Here is a 25,908-nt window from a genome sequence, read left to right as displayed (position 1 = left end):
ATTGCTTAGTGTGACATCACCCCATTGGTGATTATTGTATCCCCATTAAAAATAGTGTGATGATATTGTGAATATATAAATAAATATTTTAACTTTGCAAACCAGCCTGATTCCTGGTTCAGTGTGACCGGGGGTTCCAAGAGAGGGGCGTGATATACGCGGTACATCGTTCAGAATAAAAGAACTTTTAGACACAAATAAATAAATAAGTATTTCAGTCATGCATTACATGCTAGGCATTGACTTAGGTGAAGTGCCACATTGAAATCATTTACAGATTGGGGCTAGTCACGAGATCTCTGAATTAGACATACCACTTGTGACAGTCTAATACAGCATGCTAATTGACATGGTACATAAACTGTTGGGCTCCCACACTGTGCTACACTGTGAAAAGCACCCTTCAATAGAAACACTCTGAGGAATTTGGTCTGTTTGCAAAAATAAAATATCTTCTGTAAGTCAGAAAGGAAATTAATATTTCCGGAATGGCCACCCTGGTAGAAATTAATATGGCAAGGAAACAACTACTGCACACATTATTTGTCAGGGGTGAATGGACAGAACAGGATCAGAATGTTTGATTGCAGGAAATTAAAGAACAGGCCACTGCCACATGATTAGACATATGGCATGATCAGGGTCCATTAAACGTGGTACTTAGTGAATTGTACATGGCCCCTAAGGTAAAAGAAGAGCAAAGTAAAATTGCCAGAATAGCGGCACATCTGTACCTACATATTGGAGCAAAATATGCCGAAAACCTAGATCTGGCAAATAGTTGTGTACAATCACTAGAAAAAGCCCAAACTGATCTGGACTCTGCAGAGCAAAGGCTACAAAAGAGTTTAGAATCAGAAAAAGAAACCAGGCAGTACCTGATAAAAATATAAGGAGATCTGGATATCCTGCAGCAGGAGAAGGTAGAGCAGGATACCAAACTACTGATGCTGCTAAAAGAGTGCCAAGAAAGTTTGGACTCTCTACTACAGAGCCAACAAAAGCTGGAATAGCGATCAAATTTTAATAGCGCATGCACAGAGCAGGTAGTCACCCTGCAAAACCGCCTAGACCAAGAAAAAGAAGAAAATAATAAATTAATTCTCAAAGGCCTTGACACCCAGACAGAATTCAATGAAGAGCGCCAGAAAGCTGGTGCCCTCCAAAAACAAAGGGACGACCTGGCTGCACAGAGGGGTACTCTCATTCAGGAAAGGGACACCTTAGGTCAGGAGGTCAGTTATTTAAAAGCTAAAATGGAAGAAAATCACCCGGCCCTTCAGGGACTGGGTGAACTCCAAAAAGACTGCAAAAAACTGTTAGAGCATGCCAGGAGGGTGGAAGATGCTCTAGCAAGGAAGGACCAGGCCAGTAAGAACAGGACTCAGGAGGTAAAATTGGCCCAATATTCCAAAGTTACACAGGAAGCACAGAGAGACATTGAGGCTCTCTGTGAGAAAAATGACAGGCTCCACAGACAGGTAGTTATGCAGGAACAACTAATAGAGACTTAGTAAGGCCTTGATAGAAGAACAAAAAGGTCAGGTTCTTGCATGGCAACAGGGAGCAGGGGCTTAGAGAGATGAGGTCCGCTGGGAAAGGGAAAAACCTGAGCATAACCTCAGGAACCCTAGTACCAGAGGCTTGCATCTCTTCAATTCCATGGACTCTGCCACCCCCATGTCCACTGGCGCACATGAGCCAAGGGCCACGGGGATGGCAGACTTCAATCCATTGAGGAATATGGGGCTCAAAGATCAGCACCGCCCAGGAATGGATGGGCGGGCATCTTTGTATTGCTTCCCAAGTGCTAGGGCCATCTTCTCTGATCAGGGAGACTCCAATGAGGGGAGGGTCAGAGAAATTGATCCTCAAAAATATAATTTACCCAGAGACCAGATGGTAAAATTTAATGGGGAACTCCATGGGAGTATGCCCACTAAGTGCATCCTGAAAACCTCTTCCCAGCTAGGACAGTGGAGTGGGGTGGGGTACTCAGCCAATCCTGGGAGTAAGGAACAATCAGAAGACTCTGCTGAGCACCACAGGACTCAAGAAACTAGGCCCCCACATTCTGCCAGCCATTCCCAAGTTTGCAGAATCCGGGAGAGCCTAGAAGACCAGACAGGCACTTCTGGTAGCAGTGCCTCTGAGTCAGAGGATGAGTGGACCAGGGTCACCCGAACTAAAAAAGCCAACAAGGTCAAGAGGGCCTTGCTCAAGGTTCCCCTAAAACAAATAAAAGCAATTAGGAACATCATCACGCCCTATCATAAGAATGCAAAATATTCGGTTTGGTAGCACCTTGAGCTATTTGAACAAATGATGGTAACTTTCCATTTGAAGGACAGCCAAAGCTGTATTCAATATGTAAAGTGGACCTTTTCTCCTGAGTACTCCAGCTTCTTTGCGGGGCGGGAGGATCAGAATCATTCCAGATGGTCCAGCTATAGGGTGGCCATCTTGAAACACTTTTCTATTCACAAGAATCCTCAGGAGGCTCGCAAGGCAGCCTACAACTTGCAATGTGGAGAAGATCAGGCCCCACAAGAATTTGTTCAAGAGTTAAAACGTGCCTTTGCGCAGACCACTAGAAGGGTGCGCACTGACAGCAAAGCGTTTGTAAACACTTTTTTCCATGCTCTCCCTAAGTATATCATGACCCGGCTAGTGAGGCACTTTCACGAGAAAAGATCACTAGAATGGGTCATTGAACAGGCCACACACATTTATGATGTGCAAAAGCCAGTGGAAAATAAAAATAATCCCAAAAGCCCCAAAACAACCAACACCCCTGCTACTGCTAAAGTAGCGGAGGTGAAGAATGCCCCCATTTTAGATTTAGAGATGGGGGGCATAAACGCCTGCACATACAGAATCAAAACAACCCCAAACCCAGAAGGCCCTCGGCCCAATCACAAACAGGGAACCAGGGAGGCAACCCCACAAATGGGACCCCTAACTCCCCTGACTACATCAGCCCACGCTACAAGGGCAATAGCCCCATCCTGGGTTATATGTGGACTCCTCCGGCCCAAGGGGGGGGATGCAACCAGACAACAGCTAACCCAGGGAACTTCCCTCCTCACTTCCCCCAAGAGGGCAGTAACCCCCCAAATACTGGATAAAATGTCTTTCCTAGGAACCCGCCAAACTTTAACCCCCAAAACAATTCATCCTTGTTTCCCCCCTTTCCTGAGCCCAGACAGCCCCATCTGGGAGAGGGGAGGCCAAGGGTGGAGGGGTACCCCGGGGTATTTGGGGAGAAGGGATAGCTACCCTTCCCGGGATCAGTCCAGGGGAGACATGAGGACCATGTACCAGCCAGAGCTTTTGCCCCAACTAGAGCGCCAGGTCCAGAACAGGCACAGGATCTGGGTCACATTCTGAGGGCTCAACAGAACCCCCATATGAGCATGGCGGTGCAGAATGCCTCAAATCCAGGACCTGGTGCACGAGAGCAATGACGGGGAAGAACCCCGACAACCCGCCGGTTCCCAGGGAGGAGGCACAAAGGGAAGGTGGGTGTACAGCCTTGGAGGAAGCTTCCTTCACCACTCGTAAAAAGCCCCTGGAAAACCAGGAACCGGAACCAAAATCTCCTGCCCCCGAAAGTCTGCCACCCAAGGAGCAGAGGGGGGTGGGATAAATAAAGAGCCCAAAAAGACCCATTTTGAGGAGGAGTTAAAAATCTTCCAGTTTGAAGGAGAGGGATCCTCAGAGGATCCAGGGAAAAGGATCTTCTCCTTCAGAGATGGGGGAACTCCTCCCAAAGAAAAATGGGTCCCAAAGGATCCAAACCCAGACTGGGTAGATGCGGGGACTGAGTTAGCACTGCCCATCATCAAACCCCAGAATCACCAGAATGAAAATCCCCTGGTTCAAAACCATCCTGGGGACTGCCTCCAAAAAGGGGGGGGCAGACCAGAACCAGGGGAACCCAAAGCTTCCCCCATATTTAACTGTCACACTTTTTCTTTAAGATTTTCAAGGCTGCAAACAGGACCCTGCCCAAATCACCTTTCTGTCGGTATCCAAAACCAAGACACTAACCCACCAGTTGGCCAAAAATGTACATTATCTCTGCCCCCTTGAGGTGAAGGACGGAAGATTCTAAGCCCTGGTCCAAATACAGTGGCAATGTTCAATTTTGGCACTGGTGGACACTGGATCCCAAGCTACCCTTCTGTCAAAAAGGGCTTTTGACCAACTGAATTCGGGAAGGGGGGAGAAATACCAAATTCCTCTCACCCCTCTTCCTGGACAACTTCAGAACTTTGACGGGAAGGAAATTCTCATCGAGGGGACTGCGGATTTGGACATTAAAATTGGGCGACACAAGGTGAAGCTCTCGGTCATAGTTGTGACTCCAGAGGGCACACCTTGTTTACTAGGGAATGACATACTGCGTAGTTTGTCACCCCTCAAAGATTGTGTAAAAAAGGTCCTTTGGATCCAAACTAACCAACCAATAAAATTGAAACAGAGTGTCAACCATGTTAGTTTAAGCGGCACATGTCACATGATTGAACAAAAACCTGACCAAATAGAATTTCACTTCCAGAAAAATAAAATCCCAGATGTGACAGTAATTGCAGTAGGACAACAGACTGGTGATGGCGGGTCCTCTCTATTGCTGAAAATCAACCTTCCTTCCAGTCTAAGGTGACATTCCACACTAGAAAGAAACACTCTGAAATTCTTTACAAATTCACAGTCAGAAAATCCCACTACTATAGTCCAGAAAGATGAAAAATCAGTTCAATCCTGGCTGATATTCAGAAAATTGGAGAGCAGTTGTTCATCCCTATTCAGTTAAATGAAGGGAAGGACTCTGTTCTTGCCCGAGTGTGCGTAAACAACGGTAAGAGCTTCATCAGAGAAGCCATGTTCTGCATACTCCCAAAAGATCCAGCCATTCCTACATTTAAACTGATAGACAAATGGGAAATGGATCTGGAAACACCCAATTCCAAACATCTCCTGCCTAGCAGGTGTATGCTCAGAATCTCCATAGGCAATAAGAACATAGTCCATAATTGTTGGGTCGTGCGAGATGTCCCTGCTGCATTTTACTTAGGCAGTGACATTCTCAATCGCTTTGCCATTAGTTTGGACCAATAAACTTCAAAGCCTGGTCCCAATTAGCGGGTAATCCCATGGACTTGATGACCCAGAGAAAGCATTTAGGTCACCTCAACTGCTGCCTTATGCAGTTGAAATTCAGATTGGAGAGGAAGTCACCATCCAAGAAAGGACCTGACAATTCTCACTGGAAGTGAAAGTTAAAACCCCGACGCCTATGTCCATCTGAATGCTCATTTCTAACAGCAAGGGTTGGGGGTAAACCCGACACTACTAGTCAACATAGAACACAACACCATTCCAATAGAGGTGGACAACAGCGACTTAAAGAGTATCACTCTAGCCGCACCATTATTGGAATGGCGGTTGATGACTGGCATTTTTCCATAGATTTAGATAATGAACTGTTAGGACCAATCCCCAAGGACTGTTTTGACAGTGATAGTGATGATGACGCAACACCAGACAGGATCTTCAGCCGGCATGAGGGGGATTTCCTGGTGTACACTTCCTGCCCTTATGGTAAGGAAGATGTGACCTGTGACTTCAAGAGGGATGAGGTGATCTTCCGAGTCCGCGAGGACTGCCTTCCCCACCTGAAGCCACCAGTCCAAATCAGCACTTTGACCAGGGACTTCTCCACCCAGCTGGAGGAGGCCGCTGAGATAGCAAAACTGGAAGTCTTTCCAGGCTTCATGCAGATGGTTGAAGAGAGAGTCAACCTAGCTGATGCCTGTGAGACTCTGGAGCAAAAGCAAAAATTGAAACAGGTTTTCTTAGATTTTCAAGATCTCTTTGCGGTGGACTCATATGACTGTGGTTGCACCGACATCCACACCACAAAAATTCCCACAAACCCTGGCATCACTCCAGTGTGTGTGAAGCAATACTGCTTGCCTCTCACATCAATAGAGTCCCTTACTGAAATAATTAAGAACCTTGAGTCCCGGGGGATAATTCGTCCAGTCCACAGCACCTTCAATAATCTGGTGCTGGGGATTTTGAAGCCAAACGCCCAGTGGAGACTCTGCGCCGATGTAAGTGAGCTCAACAAATGGGTCTATACTTCTCGATGGCCTCTTCGCTACATTGACCAAGGGCTGGCCCAGATCCAGGGGTCAAAGGTATTCACTGCCATTCACCTGACCAATTGGTACTGGACTGTGCCTGTCAGTAGGGAGGACCAAAACAAGCTGGCTTTCACCTTCGGGGGGCAGCAGTACACATGGACCCTGACTCCCTACGGATACATGAACTCCAGCAATGAATTTAACATCTTTCTACACAAGGCAATGCACGACCTGGGTGAAAGCGGTCACCTGGCCTATGTAGATGATGTGTTAGTCAAAAGCTCAACTGTGGAGTAACACATAGCGGAGATCCGTTATGTTCCAACACAGTTGAGGGCTGCCAGAGCAAAACTCTCCTTTCAAAAGGCACAGTGGTGCAGAACCTGTGTCAATTTCTTGGGGCATGAGATTACTCCTCAGGGTCTCTGTCCCCAGGAAAAGAACGTGGAAGCACTTCAGAAATTAAAAGACCCCACAACTCTGCGGGAACTAAGGAGCCTCCTTGGACTAACTAATTATAGCAGAAAGTTAATTGAGGGTTACGCAGAGATTACAAGACCCCTGATCCATCTTTTGAAGGGGGGGTCAAGTGGGAGTGGGGTCCAGAACAAGCTGAGGCAGACAGACAACTCAAAAGAAGCATCTCACAAGCGCCTTGCCTAGCTTACCCTGTCAAAAACAAGGAGTTCTTCTTGGAGATAGGGTTCTCAAAGACATGGTTGACTGCAGTATTATATCAAAACCATGACAAGATCAATAAAGTAATCTCCTATGCGAGTAAGACTTTATTCTCTGTCAAGGAAAAATTCAACGATTGTGAGAAGGCACTCCTGGCAACGGTGTGGGCATTAAAGAATTACCGCCCGTTTATCCAGGGGGAACACATCATAGTGGAGACTGCACACCAGCCTCTGCAATATCTCCCAAATGACAGAATCTGGGCCGGAAATGTGAATAATTCCCAAATTACTTCCAGGATTCTGTCAATGCAAGGCTTTCCTGTGAAGGTCAGATATGGCCAAAACAAGAAGTGTCCCCTCGCGCAAGGTCTGGCTGACTTGCATTATTGTGCCAAAGAAGACTGTCTCGAGGACGAAAGTTTTAAAATCAAGGACAACTTGGAGGCATACCTTAATTTCCCACACATAGTCTATGAAGAAGACCAGTGTGAGGGAATGCCCACTGTCTATGTGGATGGATGCTCCTACCATGTTAACAACAACGGGGAAAAAGAACTTGTGGCCTGCGTAGGGAATGCATGGGTGAATGATGCCCCAGAACCCCCTGCTGGGTACAATATCAGTCCCCGAAGTAGTCAAGTGGCAGAGTTGATGGCTGTGCATCAAGCCATCCTCACTGCTGTCCAACACCAACTCCACGAACTGGTCATAATCACAGATTCAGATTATGTACCTAACGGGTTCGTGGAGCACATGGTTAACTGGAAAACCAGAGGCATGCTGTGTGCTAATAATAAACCATTGAAACATGGAAAATTAATCCAAAATATTGATGGTCTGGTCACCTCGAATGGGATGACCATCTACTGGAAAAAGATCAAGGGTCATTCTAAAGTAGAGGGACCAGACAAAACTGGAAATGACCTAGCTGATCAGCTGGCCAAAACCGGAGCCAACCAAAGGGATCTACTTGAGATTGAGTCCCTGTTGGGGGAAATCCAGGTCACTGCTATCACTAGGTCCCAGAAAAATGCTCACAACGAACTCTCAACTGCACAATGGAGTAAGGAGACCCCAGATGCTGATTTGATTACGGCTCAAAAAGGGGATGCAATAATTGGTAAGTTTTATCAACACATTGAGGACCCTGAGAACTTACCCCTGACGGATACCGATTACATTGGAAAAGAGGACCTCAGAGTGTTGATGAAATGTTAAAAATGATCCGAATCCAAGACAGTTTGTTGGTGAGGAGATCCCTAGCTGGCCATGACCAGTGGGTGTTCCCCACCTCATTCCGAAGCCTGATTCTAAGTCATGCCCATGATGTGGCCACAGCCAGTCATAGGGGGTTTCATACGACATTAGACATCTTAAGAGAGGTTGCATACTGGCCACACATGGGGCAGGACCTCGACCAATACTTGAAGGGGTGTCTTGTGTGTGCACAATTTCAGCCAACATCACTCACACACCGTGCTCCCCTTCAAAAGAGGGGGATGACACTGCCTTGGTCAGATTTACAAGTCGATTTTATCGTGCCTGTGATTCACTCCTCTAGGGAGAACAAGTATAGGTTGACTGTGACATGCTTGTTCACTAAATGGGTGGAATGTCTCCCGGCCCCAAACTGCAAGGCAGAAACAGCAGCTGCCCTGATGATCAACTACATCTTCTCGCGTTTTGGACTACCCCAAAGGATTGAGTCAGACCGAGGTAGCCACTTCACTAGCGAAGTGATGACAAAGATGTGGGAGATATTTGGGGTCAAAAGGAAACTACACATTGCCTACTGGCAAGCCTCTAGTGGTGGAGTTGAGAGAAACAATTAGACAATTGTGAGCATATTAAAAATGTTTGTGGCAGATTCTGGGCCAAGTTGGGACATTCCATATTACCTCTTGTCCTGATGCCATCAGATCTACCCCTTCTTCTGCAACTAAAATGTCACTGTTTGAGCTGATGACTGGACGAAGGATGGTGCTTCCCCAGCATCTTCTCTACAGAAACCAAGAGCAGACCTTGATAAGTGCCTCCACAACTCATGAGTATGTTGAGAATCTGAGAAAACGCCTTCAACATGCTTTTGCCTATGCTTAGCAGAATCTAGAAAGATCTGAAGATAGTGTGAAGACCCACTATGACCTTAAGACTACTAGAAAAGAATACCAAGTAGGAGACTGGGTCTACTTGTACAATTTCCAAAGGAACCAGGCCAAACAGCGCAAATCTTTTCCTAGCTGGCGGGGTCCTTTTGAAATTGTAGACAGAATCTCACTAGTCACCTACAAAATCTGTATCCCCAAAGGCAGTTTGACAGAAGGGGAATATAAGTGTGTCCACATCAACCAGCTGAAGTGTTGCCATCCTAGGCATACTCTGCAGCAACTGGAGGATTCATCTGGAAACCCAGAAGGGGGACATTCCAGATCCCTAGAAATTCCAACTATAAAACTATTCCACCTGTTGAAAATCAGTAATAATTGCAAACAGGAAAGAGTGTAACTTATATGTCAAATATATGAATCTGCCCCACTACATGAATAGTGGTGGGAAAATTCTATAAATATGGTCTGTTTTGTCATCCTAGGACTGAAACCATGGATGCTATGCACCAAGGAGGACCACTAAGGGACCAGGAGGAAAGACACAAGGGGCCTGGGGTATCGCTTCATACTCTCATCTGGAACCGGCGAGGAGAACCTGTCGATCCAGCACTGATGGGAGAAGCAGACACATTTTTCCACTTGGACCAAAGAGGAAAACTGATCATCCCAATCTCCCGACTTCCCCTTGACGTGCAGTCAAAAGTCAAGTCACGAGGGGGGGCTTTGTGGGATGTATTAACCCACTTACGCTCTGCCCTGCGGCATCACTGTGTGCTGGTGGCACCAGAATCATCAAAATGGCCGCAAAACCCCTATGCGCGCCAAAACCTAAGGAAATTGCGCTGTATAAAGCACAAACAGGTGGCTGCCAAATCTACCATGGATGTTGTCAGTGGTGGAACGGAGACCTCACTTCTGAGACATGTCATTGAGCTGCCCAACATGTAAAAATGGAGCACAGGTGAAAAGCAGGGCTTGCTGAAGGAAATCCGGAATCTTGTTTTTAAATATTTTCTTAATTGCTGAAAAAACAGAATGCTGGTTCAAAACACCCACAAACATCCAATCTTCTTGTTGGGTGTCCCATTTTATTGAATTCAAGAAATCATTGGGAAATTGCAATATCCTGGAAAGCTGAATTGGTCACAAAAACATCCACAGCCAGTTTGCCTGCCTGTAAAATCTGTCAAAAGCTGGGCGCAGTACCAGCGGCTGCCTGAATGCTGTTTCAAAAGCCTGCATTAAAATTGTAAACTTGCACCATTAAGATCTGATGTCTAAAATCTAAGTGACTTGTTATCAAGAGTAACCTAGGTTGTAACTATTTAAACTTCATGGTTTAGGGTCTGGAATCAGTGTTCTAGATGTTTGGTTTAAAATTGCAAGTTTATTTTCAACAAATGAAAATGTAACAAAATGACATTTGAAGTAAACCTGACTACAGGCCGAAACCACAAACAACTTCCGCCACAGGGCCAAGCACCTCCCTTCTGCTCTCTAAGACAAGGAACTCACATTCAGGTGTTGATTAAGAGGGGAGGAGCACTGGGGCTGCTCTGGGAAGGGCACAATGCACTTCCTATCAGGCAAGGAGATGCTAATCAGGAAGGATCATAAATGGCCTCTCCCAGAAGGAAGGGGGTGGGGAATGGCTTCTGAAACTGCAAGAAGGAGAAGGAGGCGGGCACAGACATCTTTTGTTGATTCACAATGGACAGAAAGCAGATTTCTAAAAAGACTGATAATTTACTGTGGACATTTGTAAAAAATATATAATCCCTGGACTTCTGAACCTAAAATTTTGCTGCACATTTTAAGAGGAGCCAGAACTCTGTGCTATGTTCTGAGATTAACTGTAGAAATTGTGGTTTTATAGCAAATGTAATTATGTAAAAAGCATGAAACTTCAAACATGTATGCCCATATGCAATACGCGCAGTTGTACAACATTTTGGATAAACTAGATATGGTGTTCTGGTCAAAAAGGGCAGAATTCTGTCAAAAGCCAACACAATTTCCTACAAGGATGGGGCTTGGAAGCATACATGCCAACATTCCGAAGCAGCTGAGAGGGAGATTTCTACAGCGAAATCGGTAGACAACAATTTTGCCATAGAAATGCACTGGGGAAATAATTATTATAGGCGGGAGAACGTGAAAAATAGCAGTATTTTTGACTAGAAAATCGGGAGTCTCCCGCCTAAATCGGGAGGGTTGGCATGTATGTGGCAGAGCCTTCGCTCCACAAAATATGTGATCTTGATATGTTATTGTTATAAAGTTTGCAAAATTGTAAATAAGTATTATATGAAAAGTAGATTTCATGTTCAAAAGCCAAGGGGAGGTTTCCCTGACTCATAAAACCACATCATCATGGTGATACCCTGTTTTTGATAGAAATATTTTTGAACGGCCTGAACTCTCTATCTCATCACTATTATCTCCTTCTGTACTAGTAGTGTTAAACCAATCTTTGCGCTGATATATTTCATCTGAAGAAGGCAAGCGTCTCCACAGGCAAAAACCTGATCCAGAGGCGTCCTGGTCTGGTGGCTGTGCTGTCCTGTAGTATTTGCTGCTTCATAGTCCATCCCTAGTGTAAAGATATCCTGTTTGTCTTTTAAAAGTGCATCCTTGTTTTCCAATTTGCCTCTATCTGAAAAAAATCGACCTCCACGAAAACGTCCATAATTTATTCAATTTTCATGCCACAAACAATATTTAAGGGTCTGCTTGTAGCTAACATCCACAGCTTTCCATCAAATCAAAATCCGCATCTCACATCCATATAGGTCTCCCGCGGTCGCGATGACCGAGTGCGGAAAAGTCGCTGCAGATATTCGTTTCGGCAAAATATTACACGTGTAAAATAGCTTTTCATTGCACCCGACCTCAAATTTCAGTTTGCACATTGCTTATTGGTGTCAAATCATTGCTAGTGTTTGTCTGCAACCAGATAAAGCGTCTGCCATTAGAATTTCAACAATTTCAGTCATTTAAACAATTTTTAGTGTTTTTACCCAATCCATTCAAAGACAACTTTAAAAACCAGTTTGACAGTTTACCAATCAACTCCGTTTCTCTCTTGTGTGTGCTGGGCAGACATTGGGATTGACATTGTATTAGAATTCTGCGTTCCTGAAACCTGTTCTCTCTCCTCCTATCTCTGTACATTGCATATTGGAGGATTGAGGGGCGTGCGGGCGAAAGAGTAACTACATTGCTATTTGATTTTAACCCACACCTACAAAAGTATTATTGCTGTGCTGAATTGTTTTTGCTCATCATTACTCCCTGTGATTAAAGAGATTGCTTAGTGTGACATCACCCCATTGGTGATTATTGTATCCCTATTAAAAATAGTGTGATGATATTGTGAATATATACATAAATATTTTAACTTTGCAAAGCAGCCTGATTCCTGGTTCAGTGTGACCGGGGGGTGGGGGGGTGGTTCCAAGTGAGGGGTGTGATATAAGTGGTACATCGTTCAGAATAAAATAACTTTTAGACACAAATAAATAAATAAGGATTTCAGTCGTGCATTACATGCTAGGCATTGACTTAGGTGAAGTGCCGGATTGAAATCACTTACACTATATTCCGCTCTGAAACACAGTGAATGACTGAAGCAGCTAATTTTTCTTCCCCCTAGGGACAAAGATGAGATAATAATAATATAATAATATCTATTGCTTATAAAGAGCTACACACCCATGGGTTTTAAGAGTGCTGAAAAAACAGATGACATTATTATCCCCACATCAACCTCGGAAGGATGAAAGACTGAGTTGATTTGAATGTGGCACAGCAGGCTGCACTCAGATATCAGGGGCAAGCATTCAACTTTCTGTGCTATCTGGCCAGCTATGTGATCCCAGGTATTCTGCTTCTAGGAAGATGGCACCAGGAACTTGCAGGTAGGTCTCATGGCACCGTGGAGACCTCCCTGAAGATCTGTGATCAGCTACCCTGAACACGAGTACCGCAACCTTGAGGCAGACACCTACTCCAACCACACACATATCCCGGATATATCAAATGCGTCCTGTTCCCCAGAACAGTGCCCACTCGAGGAATGGCACTCCTTGCAACTGCCTCCACAGGGAGTGTAACACAGACAGGCAAGAAATTGAAAGGCTATTTCCATCTGATGTTTCCGTGCTGGCAGTGTCATTTTAATGTATAGTGGTTCAGTGAATACATTCCTGTTATTGGTTGTACAAGCTCTTATCTGGTCCATTGTTCTTTGAACTGTGCTTGTTGATTTCTGCACCTCTGGCACTGTTGATCTTTTGATCTCCTATAGGATAAAAAGATTTTCTAGAAGAGTATTTGTCTTGCTTCTGTCTTTAATAGGAAAGTCAGGCAGTTCAGCTATGGGGTGCCAAGTCCCTAGTCACCACCCCATTTCTGCCCTAGTAAATAGGTTTCTAAGAGCAGGGAACCAGAGGAGCCCCCATGATTTTCTAGCAATAGCAAGATCCATACACTGTCCAAAAATCATCCCCAAATAAACAAATGGAAATTCTGAAATAAAAGTACATAAAAAACCTGTATTAATGATACCAACAGCAAAGGGGCTTCTTGATATTCTATCGACTACTATTTTCTCTTAGCTGCCCTTTTGCAGGAGATCGAGGGGGCTCCAAGTGATTGCCTGAAACATGGATCCAGTTGCTACTGGAAATCGGAGTAAAAAACATTTCTTTAAACATGACTTCATCCAATTTAAAATGTAATAATGGTCTGACAGGTGTGTTGAAACATAATTTCATAGCACAAATGGGTTCTTATGGTATTGTGACTAACAATACCCTGTTGCCTGGCTTCCCGTGTTTTCGGTTGCTTGGCTTTGTAAAAGACTGCTAATGCGCTTATAGCACCTCCTTAGTGTGGCCTTATGCCTTATCGGAAGTGTTATGCCCAGTTCTGAAAACCTTGTGTAGTCCAGTACTACTAGGGGTATCATTTTGAGCATTTTGTCTAATTCTGAGGTCCTCATCAGAATTACTGTAGTCATCTCCAGAACACCAAATATCAATGGGTGGAAAGCTCTGAATTAATCATAACCACCTGCAGTTATCTTAGCCCTACCTCCATCCATTCCATTTTCCATTCTAGCGCCATGTGCGTTATTACCAAAAGAAGAAATGCAAATGCTGATCAGTCTTGTTCTTACTCCAAAACGAACTGCTAGGTCACCTTCCTTCTGCACAGAACACAAGCAACCCTAGATGCAGCCTCCTTGGGCATCATCCGTGCTGTTTAGGGTCCCATGCACAGGGAGCGAGGGACCCATATCGGAAGATATCTGTTCCGCCTAAAATGAATATAAAGCAACAACTGATTGAGTGGAAGCTATGAATTAGACACTCTCAATAGCCCAGTCCAGCTATCTGTTCTATCCCTACTACCCTAGGATGTCATTATAGAAGTGTGAGTCCATGTGCAAATAAATCATGATCCAATCCCACAAGTGGCTGTCCATAAAGAGATTGGAGATACAGCATGTGTCCTTGAATCCTTGGCAATTGTCAAACCACGTGATCCTGGATGTGTCATGTATATGACATAAGATCACAGAGCGTGAGGAACCCATCCTCTTGCAGCACGCAAGACTGTGTGCAAAACTATGGGGCACAAGACTTTTGATCTGGAATTGGCATTACATCTGACACAGACGGGTTTAGCAGGACACCATGTTTCTGCCCAGTTAGTAGTCAATGCCTGCTTTTAGCATGCTTAGGAGACGACATTTTTATTTCTTGAATAGAATACAAGGGTAATACACAGTATTACCCAAATTGACCTTTTACAATTGACCTTTTGTCCTAATTGACCTAATAATAGTGGTCCTAATTGACCTTCTGCACAATTGACCTTTAACTTTATTTTACTTTGTATATATATGTGTAGGGTGGGTTTGGGGTAATAAATAATATAATGGGATTGGGTAGGAGGTTGTAGGGGTTTTGGATTGAGTGGGGGTTTCCCTGCATATATGTCCTAATTGACCTTCATTTCACAATCAATTTTGCAGAAGGTCAATTTCCCGCAATCAGTTGTGAAAAGGTACATTAGTATGCATCCTAAAACACTCCTGTATTTTGCCTTTCAAGCTAATGAGAATAAAAGGTTAGCTTTTTCTATAGCCCGCAAAATAATAATTTATTTTTTAGAACCCTGGAGAGAGGCATTAACCAATCTGAAGGACAATTTCGCGTGCTGCCACTTGCTCCAAAGGCCTAGGCCACTATTTTTGTTTCTTTCAGCCATTGTTCCAGGCCACATGCGCCGCAACACACTCCTCCACTTCCCTTAGTCCCATTCCAGCGTCCCCCAGAGTCCCAGACCACCCCCAACCCCTTCTTACTACACTCCCCCAAACCACGTCCTGGCCGACTGCCCTTTCCCTGTGCCCGCGTGAATAATGATGGGAAAAAGTTTCATCAATTGTGGTCACGTTGCATTATGTTATGCTATGGTATGTTACGTTGATTTATACTGCACACTGCTACCACCCAGGGGCAGTCTCCAGGCGCTGGCGTGGCTCTGCAAGAGAGGATTGTGGGGATAGGGTGAGAGGATAGGATAGGTTCAGAACCAGGAGGAACAGGCATCTGTGACTTAAAGCACATCACTTTTCATTTACATAGCAACAAGCCTCATGCTTGTTTCAAACCATTTAAAAAAAGTTCTTCTATTTCTTGGAAAAACAAGAAAGGAGTACATGCATCCCAGGGTGTCCCATTTTACATGTACATAGCACACCCAGCCCTTCCTCTTTTCCTCAGTTCTGCCCTTTGCAGCTCATACTTTATATGGGAAACAAAACTACAAGTAACACACGACAAAATTACAAGTAACACACGACAGGATGTGCCACCGCCTCCTGGTATAGGATGCAGTCAGGTCTCTAGTATTAGGAAATTACTGCTCAAAGCATCATTCTATTTCTGCTCTGCCCCAAGGCCTGCACATACTACGGACAGCTTAAATTGCCCAATGTCAAGCCTCAGTCGCTCATCCACATTGATTTTTTTTGTTTGCATTCTGGAACCGAGAGTTCTGAATTTGTAATTTGTAATTCGTGGCCTACCGCATGACCCAAATATTGAAAGGAAACAAACAAGGCAAGATTACCATTCATGCCTGAGATGATGTGATGTATTATGCCTCTGTTTCTCAACCACCATACAGAGCAGGGATCTACAACCTGTGGCCCGCATGATATTTTGGACTACACTTCCCAGGACACTCCACCATTGACTATGGTAGAGAGGGCTAATAGGAGTTGTAGTCCAAAACATCTGGAGAGCCAAAGGTTGCAGACTCCTGATATAGATGAGGTTGGTGCGGGTGGAACAGTGGCCGAACAATGGCTAATACCTTGCTGAACTGCAAACAGAATACAATTCCCTGAATGCAAATCGTTGTACGCTGAAAAAACAGGACTGGATTGAGGCATCAGGCATGCCATTGGACAACCTTCAGAACACTTAAAATCGTGTGGGAATTAAGTCCTCCCCTGCAGATCCTTCCGTCCCATGTCAAGTGTGATATGCCTCACCAGCCCAACTTCCAAGTCCTCCTCGCCCAGCAACTGCACTGCGTGTACTCATGGGTTTGTTTATAATGTGTATACATCGTTTAAGAAATCAAAATTATGTGAGCCGTAAAAAAGCAGCGCTGGCAGAACAAGGCAATTTTGACATGTCACAGCACAGCTGATCTGCTATGCGTGTTTCTGAGAATATAAAGCACAAGCAGAAGTGAGGTTAGACAGGGACTTCAAATCACTAAAACCGTGCTGGCAGTGATGTCACGTGCCAGATAACATCAGAGGAAGTGACATCACATGACCTTTTGAGACTAACATGTCATACGAAGAAATGTTGCATGAATTATGACCCATATGACATCACAGGAAGTGACAACATTGATGGAAACAAAATCATAACGTGATACATTCTAATGCAGACAAACGACTATTTTAGTTACTAAACATGTATTACCTAGGGAGCTGCTTTGATTTGTGTTAGAAGCACATCCAACATAGCCATCATAGGCTGTAAGCATATGACCGTGCAACTTCATTTGGTCAGTTAGTGTCATTTTATGCCAATTACAGTGTCATTTGCCTGGTATGGACAATACACGCAAGGCCTCGCATGCCCCCAGGTTGCCAGAGTATGCTAGGTGCAGCATATGTCTAATTACGTCTTATGCTAAGTATAGCTTCACAGACCAATAAATGCCTCACGTGACAATTGTAATCAGCATATAAAAACTGTATCCTTTCCGGAACAGGTGAAGCCATCATATATCATGTGCAGCCTCAAATGCCCAATTACTGCCATTTTATGGCAGGAACAGCCGTATAAAGTAGGTACTTCATATGTGTTATCTACCGAGTATAGTTGTCACCGGCAAGGGATGGTGTAGGTATAGTTATTATATGCACAGTCCAGCCATATAGGCCCAATTGCTGGCATTATATGTCAAGCACATCCTCAGATGCTAAAGTAGAGCCAAACTGTGCCAGATAAGATTTTATCTCAGGTATGGCCATCATAAGCAAGGTACCGTCTTGCAAAAGCAGATGTTGCGGTCATAGGTCATGTGCAGCATCAAGTGACCATGTACCCCCATGATAAGCCAGATAACGCATCATGAGCCTGACATTATCACATGGCAGGTGCTGCAGTAATGTGCCAGTATATGTGAATATATGCCTGGGTTAGTCATATGCAAGTTACAGCCTCACAAATCCACGTGCTGATGTGATTGTAAACCTTTTAAAGGCTTGTTTGCTTGAATATTCATCACATTTTAGGTACAACCTGAAATGTCCAGCTTCTTCATGGATATGCCGGGTGCAACCGCCATTTACTGCTAACTTATGCCATGTCTATTCTCGCATGCCCGTTATTACCATAGTATGCTTAAAACAGCCTCACGTGCTTATGTGATGCCATCACATGGAAAGTGGTGTCTCATGTGCCAGGTATGGCCATTATATGTTATGTTACTGGGATTTATACTACACACTGATGCCTTTTGCATGGTATGCCAGATAAAGTCTGGATGTGGCCTATGTGCCAGATATCATCACATTTACGAGTGGCAGGCATAATGTGCTGCTTTGTGTGTCCGGATACAACCATTGTATGGTATGTACAGTCTATCATGTGCAAGTGCTACAATCATAGGACGGGTTTAGCCTCAGACCCAAGTGGTCATTTGCTCGATATGACCTTGGATGTCCATACTAGTAGGGCTTTCATATTACAATACAAGCCTTTGCATACCACATTAAATGTGATTTAAATAATGGAAATAACTTCCATGCTGTTGGGTGTCCTGACCCACGTTTGGACTATTATGCTGCAACATTTGGTGCTGTGGGCTTAGGAAATCCAAGATGGCGGAAAAGCCCACATTTGCGCCAGAATCCAGGAGAACCGTGCAGTTTTGCGCACACCAAAATGGTCCCCTGACCTACCAACCACCAGTGCAAAGAAAGATATTTCTGTTCAAAACCCGTTTTTATTAATGTCAAAAATTGCTAAGATCATGGGCCCTAAACCACCAAACAAAAATGTAACTATGGTTGAGTGTTTTACTTTACTCTACAACAGATCCACATCAATGCCATGTCAACCAAGGCTCATATACTGTCAAGTAAAATCCTTTCCTTTTGAAATGTATTAATTCAAGACAGCTGTCAAAAATAGGTGTAGTACCGGCATTGGACACTGACCGGCGCTGGCGCTCTATAAATCCTGACAGGAGAGCTGTCTTGCAGAACTGGGCAGTGAACAGAAGGGGGTCTTATGTAATTAAAAGTTCAAAAGACTGGCCTTTCCTGAGAACTCTTAACACCCCAGAGACCCACACCAGGAGGCAGGATATCACATGGCCCTGTTGATTGAGAGGGAGGGGACTTCCCTGCAGCCTGCTGGACCAAACAAAATAGACCCTTGCAATTGAATGGGGTATGCTGATTTTGGGTGTGGACTGTAAACAGAGCTCTGCCTGGAAGGAGAGACATGTGATCCCTGACTCCCCCAGTTCCCAGGGGCGGGCCAGACAGGACTGTGGATTCATATTGCAGCAAATATATGTTTAAGTTAAATGCTTCTAAAATCTTCTATTAAGCTCACAGAAATGTACAATTTGGGGATCCTGAAAATGAAAAATGCCCTCACGATTTGAGCCCAAACTCCACTTTGTACGGTGTTCTGGGACCGAACCCCGCTATTTATTAATATTGCAGACACTGTGTTTAGGATAGAGACATAGTAATTTTCAGTAATATACTCAGGGAAGGGGTGCAGGTCTGTGTAAGTTTTGAAGAAAAACCAATATGGCGAAAGTCACTAAAAAGCACAAAATGTTGTCATTTGTGAACCCAGGCTCTGAGGGGGATCAAAGTTGGGCGAGAGTGTATCTTAAATTAATCTGTGAAATGTGTATGTAATTTCAACGACGTGTGTATCTGGGAAACCTGTTAGTTATGAAAAATTCATTTTCTAAGTAAAAGCAAAGGGGCATTTCTTCAATAGACTGTAAGACTCTGACTCACTCTGACACACTATCCCTTCTCAAATCAAGTCACAGAGAATCCTTGACCTATAAAATCATGAGAGGGTTGGGCTTGCAGAATGAGCCGACCCACCTACTTTCAAAACACATGAAAAGAGACTGCTTGGACAGGCAAGAGATTCACTTTTCATTTTCTTGCTGAGCGTTTTGCCGGACCACACAACATCTAGAGGAACATCCAGAACTTAGACTCCAGATAGACTATACAACTTAAAACAAAGGCCTAACCCACAAGCTGAGAACTCTTCTCAGGAGGCCTTTGGAATCCAGCAATCCAACCAAACTCTCCTACAGCCGGGTGAGCGGTTGGATTCTTTGCCAAGAACTTTTGCCAGAACCAGCAGACCCAGAAAGCAGTGCTGTATCCAGAATCCACTTGATCCAGACCAGCAGAACCGCAGACCAGACCGCTGTGAAGTGCCGACAGCAGAACCACAGACCAGACCAGAACCCGAGTTCCAGAACCAGAGAACCAGTACCAGAAACCACCCGGAGTCCAGTCCAACCTGCTGACCAGACCCTGACGGCCTATTTCAAATTCATAGTGTGAGTACTCAGCTAGAACTGTGCCAGAAACAATCTCTTAGTCTAAAATAATCTGATCCAAACCATCTTAACCTGTCTAGAACTGCATCATAGAATCGTGTGTCCCTTCTCCGATTTTAAACCTGTAAAGTGTCATTTTGCCAATTTGAATCATTATTTCATTTGTGAAAAACTACCTTCATAAAATCGTCCGTATCTTTGGAATCGTAGGTGTTTTAGGAATGTGGTTAAACTTTCATCTTAAAGCTAAGATTCTAAGCTTTCCAACAAGCCTAAACCCGACTTGCTACTCTTTATAGTTCCGCCGTAATCGCGATCGACGCACTCAGAAAAAAGTGCCGCGAATTGACAGTTTGCTTCATTTCAACCACGTGTAAAAATATCTGTCTTTTGCTTCCATTACGGAATCCCGTTTTCAACCTGATAACCATCCCTGAATCATTGAATTAAAAGCATTTTCAGCATATTTTTCACTTCATTGCCACCACATGTAAAAGGATCTTGCCTGCTTTAAAATCATACCTGTTTTCCTCTAAGCTCGCTGGGGGGAACTGGACATTTGTATTGCATTTTGTATTCCTGAGAATTGTGTGCTCCCCTTCCATCTCCTTATCTTGCATAGGGGGGAGGGAATTGTCAAAGAAAAAGTGATCATATAATCTTTTGCTGAAATCATATCAAGTTTATTTCTGTGCTGCATTTTTCCCTCATTGCTTTCCTTGAAAACATAAAAGTATTTTCTGCTACCTTATCCTTCCTATACTAAGTCCTCTTTGATTGTAAAGAAGTGTGCTAGTGTCAGATTATCTATTGTCGATCAACATTATATTCATATGCCTAAGTGTGATATCAAATATTAATTTATTATAAAAGTGATATATATACATTGTTTCATGTTTCCAATAAATCTTTTAAATTGCAAAACAAACCTACTTCTTGGCTCAGTGAGGTCAGGGGGATTCAAAGAGAGGGGCATTATATAAGGGTTTATCATCCAGAGTATAAATTTGTCATACAAATATATAAATAAGTGCTTCCCTTGGGCGTCCCAGACGAGGCACTGACTTAGTGGGAGTGCTTGATTGGAGTCACTTGACAGGATTGGGGGCTCGTGCCGGAGATTCTGGATTACATCTATCACTTGTGCAGATTAATACATGTTCTAACTGACAGGATATATAAATTCTGTTGGATCACCACGCTGTGTTACACTGTAAAAACACCCCTCAAAGGAACGCTCTAAGGAAACGGTCTGTTTTGCAAAATAAAATACAAACTTCTGTAAGTCAGGAAGGAAATCAATTTCAAGAATGACGACCTTGGTAGATATCAAAATAGCCAGAGAACACCTCTTACATAAGCTATTTGTGAGAGGTGAGTGGGCTCATCAGGACCAGGCGGTCTGGTTGCAGGCAATCGCACCCCAGATCACTGAAACAGGGTCAGATATATGGAGAGATCAGGGTCCCTTACATGTGGCCCTAAGTGAACTATATATGGCCCCTAAGGCCAAGGATGAGCGACAGCAAGATTGCCAGGGTAGCGAGATATTTATATTTATATATGGGAGCCATACAGGACAAATGTGCTGAAGGCCAAGATCTGGCAAATAGGCAACTGATGGCATTAGAGAAGGCCCAATCTGACCTGGTCTCTTCTGAGCAGAGGCTGCAGAGGAGCCAGGAGTCAGAACATGATAGTAAGCAGTATATTATTAAAATAAAGGAGGATATGGATATCCTGCAACAGGAAAAGTCTGACCAGGATACCAGATTTCTGGCCTTGCAGAAGGAGTACCACGAAGGTTTGGACTCCCTACTGCAGAGCCAGAAAAAGCTGGAGCAACAACTAGACTTTAACAGGGCATGCACAGAGCAGGTAGCCACCCTGCAAATCCGACTAGACAGAGAGAAAGAGGAAAGCAATACATTGATTTTGAAAGACCTGGATACCCAGGCAGAGTTTGATCAAGAACGCCAGAAAGCTGGTGCCTTTCAAAGGCGGAAGGACGACCTGGTGGCACAGATGCAGGCTCTTAGTCAGGAAAGGGACACCTTAGGCCAGGAAGTCTGCCAATTAAAAGAAAAAATTGAAGAAAATCACTTGGCCCTCCAGGGACTGTGTGACCTCCAAAAAGAGCATCAGAACTTGTTAAAGCACACCAGGAGGGTGGACGATGCTCTGGCAAGAAAGGAACAGGCCAGTAGGGATGGGACTCAGGAGGTAACCCTCCTGCAGCAAAGACTGGCCCAGTATTCCAGGACCAATCAGGCGGCGCAGAGAGAAAATGAGGCTCTCTGTCAGCACAATGATAGGCTCCGCAACAGGTAGCCATGCAGGAGAGACTGATAGAGTCTAGTAAGGCCTTAACTGAGGAACTGAAAGCGCAGGCTCTTGCATTGCAACAGGGAGCAGGGGCAGACAGAGATGAAGTTCGTTGGGAAAGGGAAACACCTGAGCATAACCTCAGGAGCCCTAGTACCAGAGGCCTTCATCTCTCCCAGTCCTTGGACTCTGCCACCCCCATGTCCCCTGGCGCACATGAGCACAGGGCCACAATGATGGCAGATTACTATCCAGCCAAAGGTATGGAGTTCATAGGCCAGTACCTCCCAGGAATGGATGGGCAGGCATCCGGTTTGGGCACCTAAGCACAGTGCAATTTAGTGGGGAACCCCAGGAGGGTAGCCCCACTAAGGGCATCCTGAAAACCTTTGCCCAGTTAGGTCAGTGGGGGGGGGTACCCATGAAATCCTGGCAGCAAGGAGGGATCTGAAGACTCCTCTGAGCGGCCCACGACACAGAAGACTAGGTCCCCACATTCTGCCAGCCATTCCCAGGCTCGCAGTATCCGGGAAAACCAGGAAGATCAGACGGGCACCTCTGGGAGCAGTGCCTCTGAGTCAGAGGATGAGTGGACCAGGGTTACCTGAACCAAAAAGGCCAATAAGGCAAAAAGGGCCTTGCTTAATGACCCCTTAAAGCAGATCAAGGCAATAAGGAGTGTCATCACCCCTTATCACAAGAATGCCAAGTATTCTGTTTGGGAACACTTGGAGCTTTATGAGCAAATGATGGAGACTTTCCATTTGAAGGACAGCAGTAGCTGCATTCAGTATGTCAAATGGACATTCTCCCCATAATACTCCAGTTTCTTTGCGGGGCTGGAGGACCAAAATCATTCAAGATGGTCCACCTACAGGGCGGCCATCTTGAAACCTTTTTCTGTTCACAGAAATCCCCAAGAGGCTTGCAAGGCAGCCTACAATTTGCAATGTGGGGAGGATCAGGCCCCACAAGAATTTGTGCAGGAGTTAAAGCATGCTTTTGCGCAGACTACAAAAAGGGTACGCACGGACAGTAAAGAATTTGTTAATACGTTTTTCCATGCCTTACCCAAATACATTATGACCCAGCTCGTGAGAGACTTTCACGAGAAAAGATCTTTAGACTGGGTCATTGAGCAAGCCACCCACATCTTTGAGGTGCAGAAACCAGTGGAAAATAAGAATCAGCCTAAAAACCCCAAAACCAACAGCACCCCTGCTGCTGCCAAGGTGGCAGAGGTAAAGGTTGTCCCCGTTTTAAATTTGGAGATGGGGGGGGGGGCCTAAAAACCTGCCTGCACTGAATAATTCTAAGCCCAGAAGGCCCTCGGGCCAGTCACAGACAGGGAGTAGAGGAGGTAGACAAATGGGGTCCCTCGCTCCCCTAACTATGTAGGTCCCCGCTATAAGGGAAACAGTCCAATCCTGGGTTATGTGTGGACTCCTCCGGCCCAATGGGGGGGATCCAACCAAGCGCTCAACCCAGGGAACTTCCCTCCGCACTTCCCCCAGGGGGGCAGAAATTCACAAAATCCTGGGCAGAATTTGTTCCCCAGGTATCCACTCAACTTCAAGCCCCAAAATCATCCATCCTTCTTTCCCCAATTCCCTGAGCCCAGACAACCAAATCCGGGAAAGGGGAGGCCAAGGGTGGAGGGGTACCCAAATCTTCCCATCCCAGGGTACTCCCAGAGAAGGCATAGCTACCCTTCCCGGAATGAGACCAGGGGAGAAAATAGAACCCCGTATCAGCCTGAGCGGGTTTCACAGTTAGAGCGCCAGGTCCAAAATATGGCACGGGATCTGGGTCACATACTGAGGGCTCAACAGAACCCTCAGATGAGCATGCCACCGCAGAATGCCCCAAACTCTGGGCCTGGTGCTCCAGAACAATGACGGGGGCAGCACCCCGACAACCCACCGGTTCCCAGGGAGGAGGCACAAGGGGAAGGGGGGTGTAAAGCCTTGGAGGAAGCTTCCTTCCCCACTTGTAAACAGCCCCTGGAAACCCAGGAACCGGAAACAAAATCTCCTACCCCTGAAAGTCTGCCACCCAAGGAGCAGAGAGGGGTAGGAGAAACAAAGGACCAAAACAGACCCATTTTGTGGAGGAGGTACAGGTCTTCCAATTTGAGGGAGAGGGATCCTCAGAGGATCCTGGGAAAAGGATCTTCTCCTTCAGAGATGGGGGAACTCCTCCCAAGGAAAAATGGGTCCCAAGGGATTCCAACCCAGACTGGGTAGATGTGGGGATTGAGCTGTCGCCGCCCATCATTCTGTCCCAGAACCAACAATACCAAAACCCCCTGGTTCAAACCCATCCTGGTGACTGCCTCCAAAAAGGGGAGGGCGGCCCAGAACCGGAACCAGGGAAACCCAAAACCGCATCAATAGACTGGGTAGATGTGGGGATTGAGCTGTCGCTGCCCATCATCCTATCCCAGAATCAACAGCATCAAAATCCCCGGGTTCAAACACATTCTGATGACTGCCTCCAAAAATGGGGGGCTGCCCAGGACCGCAACCAGGGAAACTCGAATATCCTCTTTCAAGTTGCCAACTTTTTCTTGCAGATTCCCACAACTCTCCTCAGAATTCTGCCCAAATCTCTTCTCTCCCAATGTCCAAAACCAGACAATTAGCCCATCAGTTGTCCAAAAATGTGCATTATCTCTGCCCCCTTCAGGAGAAGGAGGGAAGATACTATGCCCCGGTACAAGTACAGGGGCAGGGTACAATTTTGGCACTGGTGGACACTGGTTCCCAAGCTACTCTTCTGTCCAAAAGGGCCTTTGATGAACTAAATGCAGGAAGGGGGGAGAATTACCGTATTCCTCTCACCTCCCTTCGTGGACAACTCCAGAACTTTGACGGGAAGGAAATTCCCATCGAGGGGACTGCAGATTTGGACATCAAAATTGGGGGACACAAGGTGAAACAACCGGTCATAGTAGTGACTCCAGAGGGCACTCCTTGTTTACTAGGGAATGACCTCCTGAGAAGGTTGTCACCCCTAATAGATTGCATAAACAAGGTCCTATGGACACAGACTAGCCGACCAATAAAATCAAAGCAGAGTGTCAACCATGTTAGTTTAAACGGCACGTGCCACATGGTTCAACAAAAATCTGACCAAGTATAATTTCACTTCCAGAACAACCAAATTCCAGATGTAACAGTAATAGCAGTAGGACAACAGACTGGTGATGGGGGGTCCTCTCTATTTCTGAAAATCAACCTTCCTTCCAGTTTAAGGTGGTATTCCACACTGGAAGGAAACACTCTGAAGTTCTTTACTAATCCACAATCAGACATTCCCACTCCGATGGTCCAGAAAGATATGAAATCAGCTCAGAGGCTGGCTGATGTTCACCAAATTGGAGAGCAGTTGTTCATCCCTGTTCAGTTAAATGAGGGGAAGGACTCTGTTCTCGCCCGAGTGTATGTGAACAACGGTAAGAGCTTCATCAGCGAAGCCATG

The 25,908-nt window shown here is 45.2% G+C and overlaps 1 protein-coding gene across 1 annotated transcript in view; it reads right to left on the bottom strand.

Moving 5' to 3' along the window:
- Nucleotides 1-25,908, bottom strand: part of LOC138449712 (hepcidin-1-like) — a 112,321-nt gene that overhangs the window by 59,863 nt on the left and 26,550 nt on the right. The gene's annotated exons all lie outside the window — the stretch shown is intronic.

The sequence above is a fragment of the Ambystoma mexicanum genome, chromosome 1p (assembly GCF_040938575.1).
Source record: "Ambystoma mexicanum isolate Mex_15411 chromosome 1p, UKY_AmexF1_1, whole genome shotgun sequence".
Classification (NCBI taxonomy): Eukaryota; Metazoa; Chordata; class Amphibia; order Caudata; family Ambystomatidae; genus Ambystoma; species Ambystoma mexicanum.
This window is presented reverse-complemented; position numbering and strand designations above follow the sequence as displayed.